This window comes from Scomber japonicus, chromosome 1 (genome assembly GCF_027409825.1).
Source record: "Scomber japonicus isolate fScoJap1 chromosome 1, fScoJap1.pri, whole genome shotgun sequence".
Taxonomy (NCBI): Eukaryota; Metazoa; Chordata; class Actinopteri; order Scombriformes; family Scombridae; genus Scomber; species Scomber japonicus.
The window spans coordinates 32767196-32779576 of NC_070578.1; positions in this window are offsets into that span (position 1 = coordinate 32767196).

Here is a 12381-nt window from a genome sequence, read left to right on the forward strand (position 1 = left end):
TCAAATCATCTCTGATGAAGCAGAACCCTCAAAACTGAATATTAAACAACTTGCTGATTGAGAATTGTAATTTTTTTGCCATTTTTTTTGCATCATCTGTTCCAAACGTGTGGTAACAGCTGATAAGACTCAGAAATTACAACAAAAGGCTTCAAATCCCACATCTATAGACCAACACAGTCTACAGCTCATCATCCTCACATTTGGGCCACCGTTCACCATGGCGACCAGCATGGACACGCTCCCTGCCCATCTGCTGCCTTTGGTGATGGAGGAATTCCCCCAGTCTCTGGCCACAGCTTGTGTCTGCAGGGCCGGACAACGTGAGCCCCGCCTCCGCTGCGTACAGTGTGGCATCATCGAGGAGGAAGAGGAGGACTGCTCCACCCTGGAGGAAGACCAGGCCCAGCGCTCCTTCCTCCAGACTGTGGAGAGCCTGAGGAGGAGTACCAGATGAGTGGCTACCAAGAAAGTTCTTGCATGACTGTAACATGTTTGACCTACATTTGGCTTCCCTCAACCAGTTTGTACACCAACAGATGTCTTCTGGACACAGACTGTGCTGACTTTTCACAAATCCTATGCAGTTGGTAGTATTTGATTGGTAGTTGCTGGACACCAAATATGGCAATGGATGCAACCACCAAAGAACAGTGATGGAGGACTTCAAAGAGCTAGTGAAAAAGTGCTGGCAGCAATCTACTCTTGCATATTTTATTCATATTCTCAGAGGAAATATGCTCTGTTTGTGATACATTTCTGCAAAGCATTACTTGCACCTTGTAAAATACTAATTATATAATGACTTTATTGATTTATTTTCTAAATGTTGATATTGCCTGCTTCTAAGACTTTGAAATAAATATATAAAAAAGCAGATATTCTAACATGTAATTAGTTGTCTGTCCTCTCTCTTTCTAAGGTGAAAGATTTAATTAATATTGACAACTTAAATACTCTTCATACTTCAATATATAAATCTGGAAGCTGCTTTTTAAAAGGGAAATGTGGGCTTGCAGGAAGTCATTAGAATCTTTCAGGGCTTTCCATGTGGTGGCACTATTGATACACTTTTTTGAGCTAAAAAGCACAAACTATACAGTGCTACACAACAATCCACTCTCCCAATCTTTTCTAATTGGATATTAACATCTACAACCCCTGCTATTTTTTTCATTCAACTATGAATTCATGTTACCTTTGATTAGTCCTGATAAAGAAGAAATAAAAGTAATGAATCATAAGGCCACAACACAATACTACAGTGCATTAATCCCTCAGCTATCATGCAGTGCACTCTTGGGCCTTGCTTTACGTCTGTGGATTCTTATCTGCCTTCTGTTTTTCTACTAAACTAGTTCTCTTGTGACAAAAACAGCCATTCATTCCTACCACGTTTACTATTATAGAAGCAATTTAGCCCAGACAAGCTCGATGTCTGCATCCTCTTTGCACGCTCACAATTACGAAGCAGCTCTTACAGCATAAAGAAGAGCAGGCGTCTGGATAATAGATACATTGCGTCACACTTTTTTTTTCTTTCTTACCCTCATGTTTCGATGATAGTAAAAAAAATATTTCTAAAAAATAAGCTCAACAGATGTCTTCCACAATAGATGAATTCAGTTAGAGATATGCCAGCTGCAGCCTGTTTAATTTTTGTTTTTTCATGTAAATGCCTTCCTCTTTGTGAGGGAACCTTTGAAATGTGCATTTTAAGAGAACAACTCATTCAATTCTGCTTTCTTCATCACACAATTCAGTGATCACTGCATTGGCGTCGAAGTTCAAGGCTGTTTTCCACTTGCCAAAGCTGTGTGTGGTCCCATGGTGGGTTGAATTCAACACTGTTTTGTTTATTAACACATGAATAAACGTATTTTTTCATCAAATGGTATTCAACTAGATGAACATTTTTCTGACATACTATTTACAGTACAAGGCTGAATTCCCCATTAACATGACTAACTTGAAAGCAAAGCTGCATCGATTAGCTGAATGATTGTTTACTCGACCATCGGAAAATTAATTGCTAACTATTTTGATCATCATTCAGTGTCACGGCAATTCATGAAATAGTCACGAAATTGAATCTATGGATTTGTGTATATGGACTCAATTGCTGCTTTCCAAAGGAGATACCTCTACTTTTTACTTTTAGTATGTACTGCAGCTGTCCTTACAAAGAGCCTACTGTCATTGGCTTCTGTCATTGGCACTATCAATGCACTGTCATCGGTCTGATCTCCCTCAGTGGCTGATTCAATATGATGTATATTTCGCTGCGTAGGGGATTGTGGGTCAGAATAGCAGGAAAAGTATGCTGGCTTGTATACTGCAAAATACTGCAAAATGCGACAGGATGTAGTAGGACATCCTGGTACCTTTGGCATAATGCATTTGACACACTGTATTATGACATGCTGAATCTTTTTCTGGCAAACTAAATCATATGATAGTATGGGTATCATATCGCATCCACATTTGCTCTTTTTTTCCCATGATACTCAGCACAACTTTCAAAGAGCCTGTCAAGAGGTGCAGTTCAGCTGACGTCTATATTAGTGGACTTAGTGAACTTTGCTGCAGGAGACTGCTGTTTGCTTCCAGCTTCCAACCACATTTTAAGAGATCATATTAAGCCAAACCATGATCTTTCCCTGACCAAGTGTTTTTTGTGCCTGAACGTTACCAGACCATAACCACAGCGCTGTCATGCCATAAAACATGATTATTTTTTAACAGTGATTTGTAAGGATTTTGGAGAGACCCAACTGAACAAAATGTGGTGCTGACACCGAAGAAGTTTGAAATTTGTGCTGTGGATTAGGATTAGGGTGATGAAAAAACTGAAAAATTTGTGCCCATGTACACAAATCTATAGATTCAATTTTGGGACTATTTCATGAACTACCATGACACTGCGTTGGAATATTTTATGGTTAGCCCTCTATGATAGTACATTGAATAGCCTATACTGTATTTTGGGTTGTGGAGTGGACAAAACATGGTATTTTAGGGTGCGTCTTGGGCTTTGTGAAATAGTCATTGATATTTTTTCTTCTCTGACTTTTAAAAGACCAAATGACAAATCGATTAACAGATTAATTAGTTAAGAATGAAAATAATTGTAAATTGCAGCAATGCATTAAGGACAGATACTAAGCATCTATCTTTGCACCCAATATATCAGGGGCATGAGGCTGCTGGAGTCTATTCCAGTATGCTGTTGGTAACCAGTCTCTCTCAGGGGTACCACAGTCAAACAGACACATTTATACTCAAAAAGCAATTTTGTTGACCTGGTGTGTAGTCAAGATTTTTTTTGTCTAACTACTATTTCCAAGGTCAAAAATAAACTTTTGTTCTCAGCTAACCAATTTTGCTTCAGGAGATCGACAGTGGAACAGTGGTTGAAATTAGCTACATTTATTCAAGTGCCATACTTAAACACAATTTTCAGATACTTGTACTGTACTTGAATATTTCCATTTTATGCTATTTTATACTTCTACTTCACTACATTTATTTCACAGCTTTAGTTACTTTTCATATGAAGATTTGACACAATAGATAATATAGCAAGCTTTTAAAATACAACACATTATTAAAGATGAAATCAGTGGTTTCAAACCTTTCAGGGCTTTTGATGTTTAAAAAAAAGAAGTGTGCAGTCAGGATGACATTTCTGATGTCTATTAGCAGCTCCAACATTTGTTCCCCCTCTAAGCCTCTTACATGGTTTCATTTCAATAAATGTTCAAATGATCCAATTTTTCACCAAAAAATCCATAAACGTGTTGATTTGTGACCAGAACTTTATTTTATTTCTTCTTTCCTCTCCTATTATTCATCTCACAACCCTTCACATTCCCTTTGGAGGGGTACTTTCACTTTAACACATTTGTATGGACTTTAACAATTAAATAGAATAATTTGTGTCCCATCACTCATTGGCACTGACCAAAGGTACATCTAATGGTTCTCATGGTGTATAATTGTGACAAAGACCAATCCATTTATCTCATTTACACTGACATATTTCTAACCATGCATGTAATTTATTTGTTAAGCTAATACAAAATCATCATCTGGAGCATTGCTAGCATTACATTTTGTTTCCTGCTTAAATCAGCCGCCAAGTATTGTTAACAAACTATTGCTTCATCAAGATTCAAAGGTGATGGCAACCAAACACTTCCTGGTTTTATGTAATGGGTTAAACTAAATATGAAAGGGGGGTGGGGGGTAATTGTGGGTTAAATGTTTTGTTGATTATATTTAGCATAATTTGTATATTTGTGAAATCTTGGCAAGTCAGAGAAGACTATTTAATGTCATGTTTGTACAGATATGGTGTCAACTGATACAAGTAACTTTGTCATTTACTTGTTGTACATCTGTGACTCCCCTGAGAGCGACATGGTCCTGACTAAGGTGATGATGCAACAGATAGTAGGACCTATTTAATGGAGCTGTTGTTGATCATTTGGGACAGGAAATGATGTCTATGTGCATGTATTCACATGAACATACTGCAAGTGTTGTGAGTGAAGTTTCCTTGGGTAAGAAAAGTTTAGTTTTTGTGGTAAAACACATGTATTTTTGGTTGTACTGTGTAGATAATCTTATTTTAGTCTGAGTCTACCTCCTACCACCTTACTTAACACGTCCCCATGGCAATACTTTGAGATGCAGTTGAAAACACTGAAAAAGATAGCAAATATACCTTGGTTCAAGATTTAGTTTTTACTTACCCATCCCATCCTTTGTCCTCACAGGCTGATTTTTAATCAACTCATCTCTACAGTATATGTTCATGTGCCCTTCATCTATAAAGATGTGAGACATTCAGATGAGGTGGATTTTTAATTGAACTAAATGTGACTTGGTAAGATTCAGGGGGTATACTCAGAGAAGAATGAAACCCATTAAGAGTTTGCCACGCGTACTGCTACGTGCAACTCCACAGTCGATAGTTTGGTCTAAAATTCATGTGGCTAATGTAGCCTGGAGCTATTAGCCTTAAACTGAGATAAAGTGTAGCCTACAGGTCTGGCAACTTCACTGCTTTCTGATTTTTTTTCTCATCTTCAAACTTCTTGACTTCAGCCCCAGCTGATATGGACTCAAGTGACTTCACTTTAGGACATTTATGAGATTTCACACTGTTCCTTCTGGAGATACAAAGGGCTTTATACTAGTTTTTTACATGCAGTAGAAGTCTCCATCACCTCAAAACACCGTTTGATGTGGAATATTGGTGGAGTTGCCCTTTAAACCACAGTGCCCTATGTATGGCGGTGATTTGTTTTAATGAATGGTGGGAATTAAAGCATCTTAAATAGCCTAACTTATATTTCTTGGCATGAGTCGAGTTTAAAAACTGCTGATCCTAAACCTCCTATAATGCTACCTCTTTGTTAGTCCCTTTCTGCATGTTACTTGACCACATCTTTCACTCCACACCTCCACTTTGAGACACAGGCTTTCTGTTTAACATTTGCTGTCTCCATGCCAAACTGAGATAACCCTGACAATGTCATTTTCTCAGAATACGAAGCTTCTCCAGAGCCTGATTAACAGTCTGTCTCAATCTATCAGTCCATGAAACTCCATCCTCTGATTTCTTTGGTTGAACAAATGGATAATAATGATAGCAAGTGGAAAAACATAGTTTTTTAATGTGTCTATGGGTGTTGTTATAGATTTGTCCTTTAAAAAAAAGTCATAATTTCAGCTTCAAAAATGATGTGTCTGAGTCACACTGTCATGATAGCAAATGTTTAAAACCTTCGGTTTCCTCCGGTATACCTGAGCAAAGTGGTGTGATAAAGGTTACTGAAGTGTTAGTACTGATTAGTTTGTTTGGGTTTCTCAATCCAATGAAAAAAAAACAAATGTCTGAGTTATGTGACCTGCAAAGTATCTGCTTATCACCAGCTGGCATGGCCAGTCTCACAGCCAGAACACCTGCTCTCATCCATTTGCTCTTAGCAACAGGTGTCACACTGAATCCTCCATAGTTTGGATATTAATTTGTTCTGTGTCTCCAGCATCATTTCATTGAGAACCAACAACTTGTGTTTGCAGCATTGGAAACTGATAAAATGTATAGATGAAACATGTTTGCTGTGCTCTATTTTTTAAATTTCTTTTCTTTTGTTTTTGTTTTATCTTTCATTCATATTTTCCTCCTTTGTCCTCCCATTGTTCCTCCCTTCACTCTTTTATTGCTTGAATCATGCTGTTTATGCCTGTCTTATTTTTTTCCCTTCTCTGACAATAATTCAGAGTGATGGACTTGTGATTTATTCATCAAATCTCTTTCTGTGTGTGTCTACGCTGTAGAACCATTATGAGGAGCAGCCTGTGTACGATCCAGTCCTGTTCTCTCCAAGTCCCCACCTGCACTACATGTAAGCACACACACACACAAAGGCAAACATTAACAATGTAACTGTACATATGAATGCAGAAAAACATGCTTTTACTAATGCGTCTTCCTGGGCACAAACAAACACCTGCACACCCTGGAAAATTGTACCTTTTGTGAGTCGAAAGGCCCCCTCTGTTGTTTCTTCAGTTGGATTTTGTTCTGTTCACTGTGCAGAATGATGTATGTGGAGAGTTTGTTGCCACATTCATTCAAGGGGGGGGGGGGGGGGGGGGGCATTTGTACTCACCTTAAATCTGTGTTTAAGCCCTGTACTTACGAGCATGATTAGTGACATCAAGCCAGTCGTGGTCAATGATTGAAGCCTCCAGTGCACGTACACGAAATATAGAAAACAGCTTGTATAGCAGTTACATCTTTTAAATGAACAATATTTGCATATTTGTTGATTCTGGATTTTTTAATGAGAATATAGATACCTTAGATATCTTAAGATGTGTCTGGAGGGAGTCTTTAAGCAGGGAGTTTTGGGAATTGGCTTGTTTCTGCTCAGATTCTTTGATAGCTCCCTCTCAAACAGCAGTTGTTGCCACTAAATGTAACCTTAACTGTTTGCTATAAATGGTCAATTCTTTAATGTGTATAGACTAAAGTAAAAGTAAAGTAAATGGACACTTAAGAGCATTTGCTTAAGGTAAAGTACAACATAAGAAGTGTAGAGTAAGATCATTTTGGTTGTTTTAGAGGTAATGAAGAATAGTCACAATGAGAATATAGTGTGAGAGATGTTTCCATGTGCAATATGGAAGCCAAGAAAATTGTGAAGATGCTGATTCATTTTGTTTTAAAAAAGAAGCACAGTCATGAGTCTGGTTACACTGAGTGTGATAAAATGGTTCCTTCAGGTAAAACGTCTAGTTTTAAATTGTGTATTTAGGTCACATTCAAACCAACAGTCACTGGATTAAAGGCACTGACTCAAAGCAACAAAGGCGAGAGATTTCCTGACTTTTAGTCTCTGTGATGTCCGGAGCCTAAGGATCAGTATCGGGGCCAATCCGGACATGTTTTGAAGAACTATTACCAGCTAAAATAAAGCAGATCAAATGCTGATCTTTTATTACTATACTCTTCTGTGTTTTGTCCACCTCAGCAACACCTGTTAGTGTTGCAGCACCTAAAAAGCAGTTTTGTACCTGGCACTAACAGAAAACCAGTATTAAAGGACTGTTATTGAGATCAGGGGCAGAAAAACTGCAACATCCTTAGACTCCATGGGTCAAGGTTCAAAAACTCAAGATCCAACATTTTCACATAATAGTCTTTCATTAGATCCTCCCTGCTCCATCTTTCATATTCAGTCATCCTTTTTTCAAACTTTGTATGTGCTATCACAGAAAAAGATGACATCAGTCAACCCTAAGTGAACTCTCTCACCCACCCACACAATCAGTCTCTTAGCCACACTTTTCAGTCACTCACTGTTAATAAAGTGAGACATGGTCTGAAAGAGGCACCTTGAGGTTGTATCATTTCTCTTAACATTCAAGTCAACATTAACATTAAGTCACAAATCAAATGGCTTTCTTCATTCACTGTTGTAAATACTGTCGAGTAATTATCAAGTCACAATTTTATGGAAAAAATATTTTTGTAGTCAGTAGTGTATTGTACTTATTGTAGTTTAAGTGAACCTCTTGTGAAAAGGGCAAATGAACACTAAAAAACTACAATATTTTTAGCAATATTTTACAGTAAAAAATGACAGAGGTATGTTTAAAAACAGTACATTAATTACAGTAAATTAATGGCAACCCTGCTACCAGTTTATTTGTACTGTTTATTGATTGGAAAAATCTTTAACAGTGTAGTCACCCTGTGAGAGGACCCTTCACTGTTTGTTGTGGTTAAATGCACTGGGATGCACAAGTGGCTCTCCTGTTTGCTGTGTGCATATGTTTAGGTTGCTATGACGCCACTGGTGGTGAGGTTATGATAGCATCCTTAGACACGCCTTAGCTTAGCCTGCCATCGCATTTACCAACCTCAGCCCAGTGTGGTCGTGTTTATTTCTTTGAAATACCAGAAGTATGCTTTAAGTATGAATTTTTAGGGTACTGCTATTTGGTAATACCTATTTCCCAGTTGCACATACTGTACATAGTATAGTATACATACTATTTCCTGCCGAGTTGTAATTGCCTCAGTGGTGTAGTTCTCTCTCATCAGCTCTGTCAATCTCTCCACCACCACACATACAAAGATTGAAGGATAAGGTAATCGTTTTACATTTTAAATAAATAAGCAGCCTGAAACAGAACTCCAAAATGAAAGTATGTCAAACTAAATACAGATGGCAATGGGCAATCCTGCCAGTCCTTAAGCATGTGTGACCCATAATATTTAACACCATCATCACCCACCATCTCCCTTTTTTCTCTCTCCCATCTAGGAGCAGCGGTTTCCTCAGTCAGACGGGCCTGAAAGCAGAATGACACCAGCATGCTCCACTGGGCCCTGTGAAAGGATGCCAGGTTGGTGTGAAAATCTCTGTGTTGCTTATCACAGTAAACATTGTTATTCACATTCAATTGATCTCCCTTTATTGGAATAAAGCATTGGCCTGAGTTCATTAAGTAAGATCTCTATCATCGCCACAACAACATCAATGGTCAGCACGGACCACAGGCCTGCCTGTTCCACACAATTTCATGAGTAATTTGCAGGTATTTAACGGTTAGATTTTTAGGACATTTTACAGACAGACTGGTTCAAATTTAGTAAATGTGAGTCCCCACTTATTATATTTTGATTTACATGTAATTTTTAATTTGCGAAATAAATCATAATAAATTAGATATTATTATACTTCCAGAAAATACTTTTGTAGTATAGTGTAGTTGTGTGTTAAATCATATATTAGCATATTAGGACTGTTTCAATATTTTCCTAAAAGTAGCTGCTGTGTAACAGTTAATTCTTATGACTTTTCTGTGATAGGGTTATGTTATTAAATGTGGAGTCTTAAGAAACATCCTGACATAGTAGTGTGTAATTTGACATAGAAAACTACACACTGAAAAATATTTATCAAGTATTTTTGTCAGTTTGAGAATAATTAGGGGTCTAATTTACCAAGGGTTTTTGCAAATTAACAACTACACATGGACCTAATTATAATGAATTGGCACCTGCCAACACTTTTTTCTAGGTTTTTTTCTTATAATTTCCACCAAAATGCACCACCATCTCATTAAAATGTCCCTCAAATTTACTGCTAAACACTTGAAAATTACATTTCCAGGAAATAAAAATGGAAGGACCTGTAAAATAAAGTGTTACCCTGATTTTAATTGTGTAAAATGTTGTGGCTGAGCTTATTTATGTTTCAGTTGTTGTTTAGCACGATGCATTACTGTTGATTAAGATATAGCTGTTGGATGTAATATGAATACTAATGTCAGTGGCTAAAGTGATTTTTATGTTTCCTTTTAGACTCCCAGCAAACTTAGGTCTCTCTTATCAGGTTATATTGTACATTGGCTTTAGGGATGTAAACATAATTGTTTTCATGCACACAGCTTATTCACATAATTACCTTGGGATAATTAACTTTTTTTTTTTCCAGTCACAAAATAGGTAAGTAGTCACCTTCATAGTTCTCTACAAACTTCAGATTCAGCAGGGAATAAGAGAAACATTTAATTGCAATAGGTTAATGTGACAATTTTCTATAATATTATTCATATCATAATTACATCTAAAGTGTACTGCTATTATACTCTCAGCCATACTCATTGCCAGCCTTATATCCCTGTACTGATCCTCATCTGCTGCTTATCGCTTTAAATTTATATATGTATATCAGAAAAGATTGTCTGCTCCAAGCCTGAAGTCTAGTGATTTGCGTTCATAAGTTCGTAATTATCTGCTTCATAGCTGATGTGTGTCTGCCTGCTGCTGCATATTAGGCGGAATGCTGGGTTTAGATTTATTCATCTCAGTTCACTAAAAAGTTATTGCTGTCGTCGTCTCAGGTGCCCAGCAGGGGCATGGCCACACAGTGGTTGATGCCATGGGCCAATTTGCTAACTCTGCTGTAACACTACTGCAAAAAAAAACTTGCTGTTGCCATTCCTGCTCTCATGTAGAATTTCATAAAGCCCACCTTCACCCCGGCATCCACCTGTAGGCATCTGAGTCTGAGTTTCCCTGGGGGGAGTTTATTATCGTCACTCCCCAGTTGCTGCTTTGCTGTAGTTTGTGTTTGCTTGTGGGGAATGACGAGCTCAGAGCCTGATGCCAAATATCAACTCTGAGCATATTCCTTATTCTCATAATAAATCCGTTGTACGTGAGTTGGCTGGCTGATATAGAGTTATGCATCTAGAAAAATGACAAAAAATATGAACTTCATACAGTTTATTAGTTTTGAGGGACAACTTAGATGAATTTAGTGAAGCAAGAAAAATCTTTATTCATGTTAGCCATTCTGATGATATCCTGAATGGTGTAAAAATCATAGGTGTAAATGCAGTAGTTCATGGCGGACATACCATTAGGCAAACACAGGCAATTACCAGGGGCCCCGAGATTTCCAGGGGCACCCAAACGTCTCATAAAAACTGATTTAATAAAGATTTCCTCAATTTAAAGTAACTATTATTGTTTTACTTGTAGACTTAATTCGTGCACTTAAAAATACATTAAAATGCTTAATCTATCATGAACGTTTTGACTGCTCCCCCTCCCTTCTCATGCAATGGACTATTCCATAGTACTGCGCATGTGCAGACTTGATTCAGGGAGATAATACCAAAACAAACTTGTTGGCGCGCTTTTGAGTTGAGAAAAATTAAGCGGGTTTGACGCAGTGGAGAGGAGAAGAGGAGAAGGTGAGAGGGTGAGAAGGTGAGAAGGTGAGAGGGTGAGAAGGTGAGAAGGTGAGAGGAAAGTAGGGCTGGGCCATATGGCCTTTTACTAATATCCCGATATTTTTAAGCCGTTTCACGATACACGATATATATCTCGATATTTTGCCTTAGCCTTGAATTAACACTTTGATGCATACAATCATGCCAGTATGATGATTCTACGTTTCTACGTTAAAACATTGTTCATACTGCATTAATATATGCCGATTTTAAACATTCATGCCAAAAGCGTAAATCACAACTAAACAAATTCATCAAAACTGTATTTATTAAAGAGTTATTAAGCAGTGGCACAAACATGTCATTTCAAAACAAATAAAGTGTCTTTTATGCATGATGTAACTAATATGACATATCAAAATAACACTAAATTAAAGTGCACATTTTGTGCATAATGCCACAAAGATATTTTAAAAGAAAAATATGCACTTTTGCGCACGGTGTCACTGAGATGACATTTCAAAACAACACTAAATTAAAGTGCACTTTTTTTTTTTACATAATGCCAGTACAATATTTAAACAAATGAATACAATAAAGTGCCCTTTTCTGCATCATGTCACTATTAAACATTTCAAACAACACTAAATAAAAGTGCACATTTTGTGCATAATGCCACTAGGATATAAAGGTAGAGCTGTCTCTGCTAGGTAGATTATATCTTGGATCAAGTGTGTCGATGATCTTTCTGAATCCGGGCTTTTAACCACACTCACTGGGGCCATGTCTATCTCTGTGTGGTGTGTTACTGCGGACGTTATCTCCTTCTGTTTTTGACTGTTTTAGTCGTATTGCTGTTCTGGAAAAAGAAGACGCCAGACTCAGTTGCGTCAGTGCTGGTTGATTCGGCACTTTCTTCAATATGTCACTGGCCGGAGATGTGCTCTTGCAGAGTTTCAAGCACACATGGTGATATAACTTTGTTGTACTACCAGCTTTTGTGGTGACGCTTTTATGACATACTTTACATATTACGGTTTGTTGTTCAACGTCCTCCCTCTTGTACCCAAACCACCGCCAGATGATGGATCCTGAATTGTTTTTTTGGGA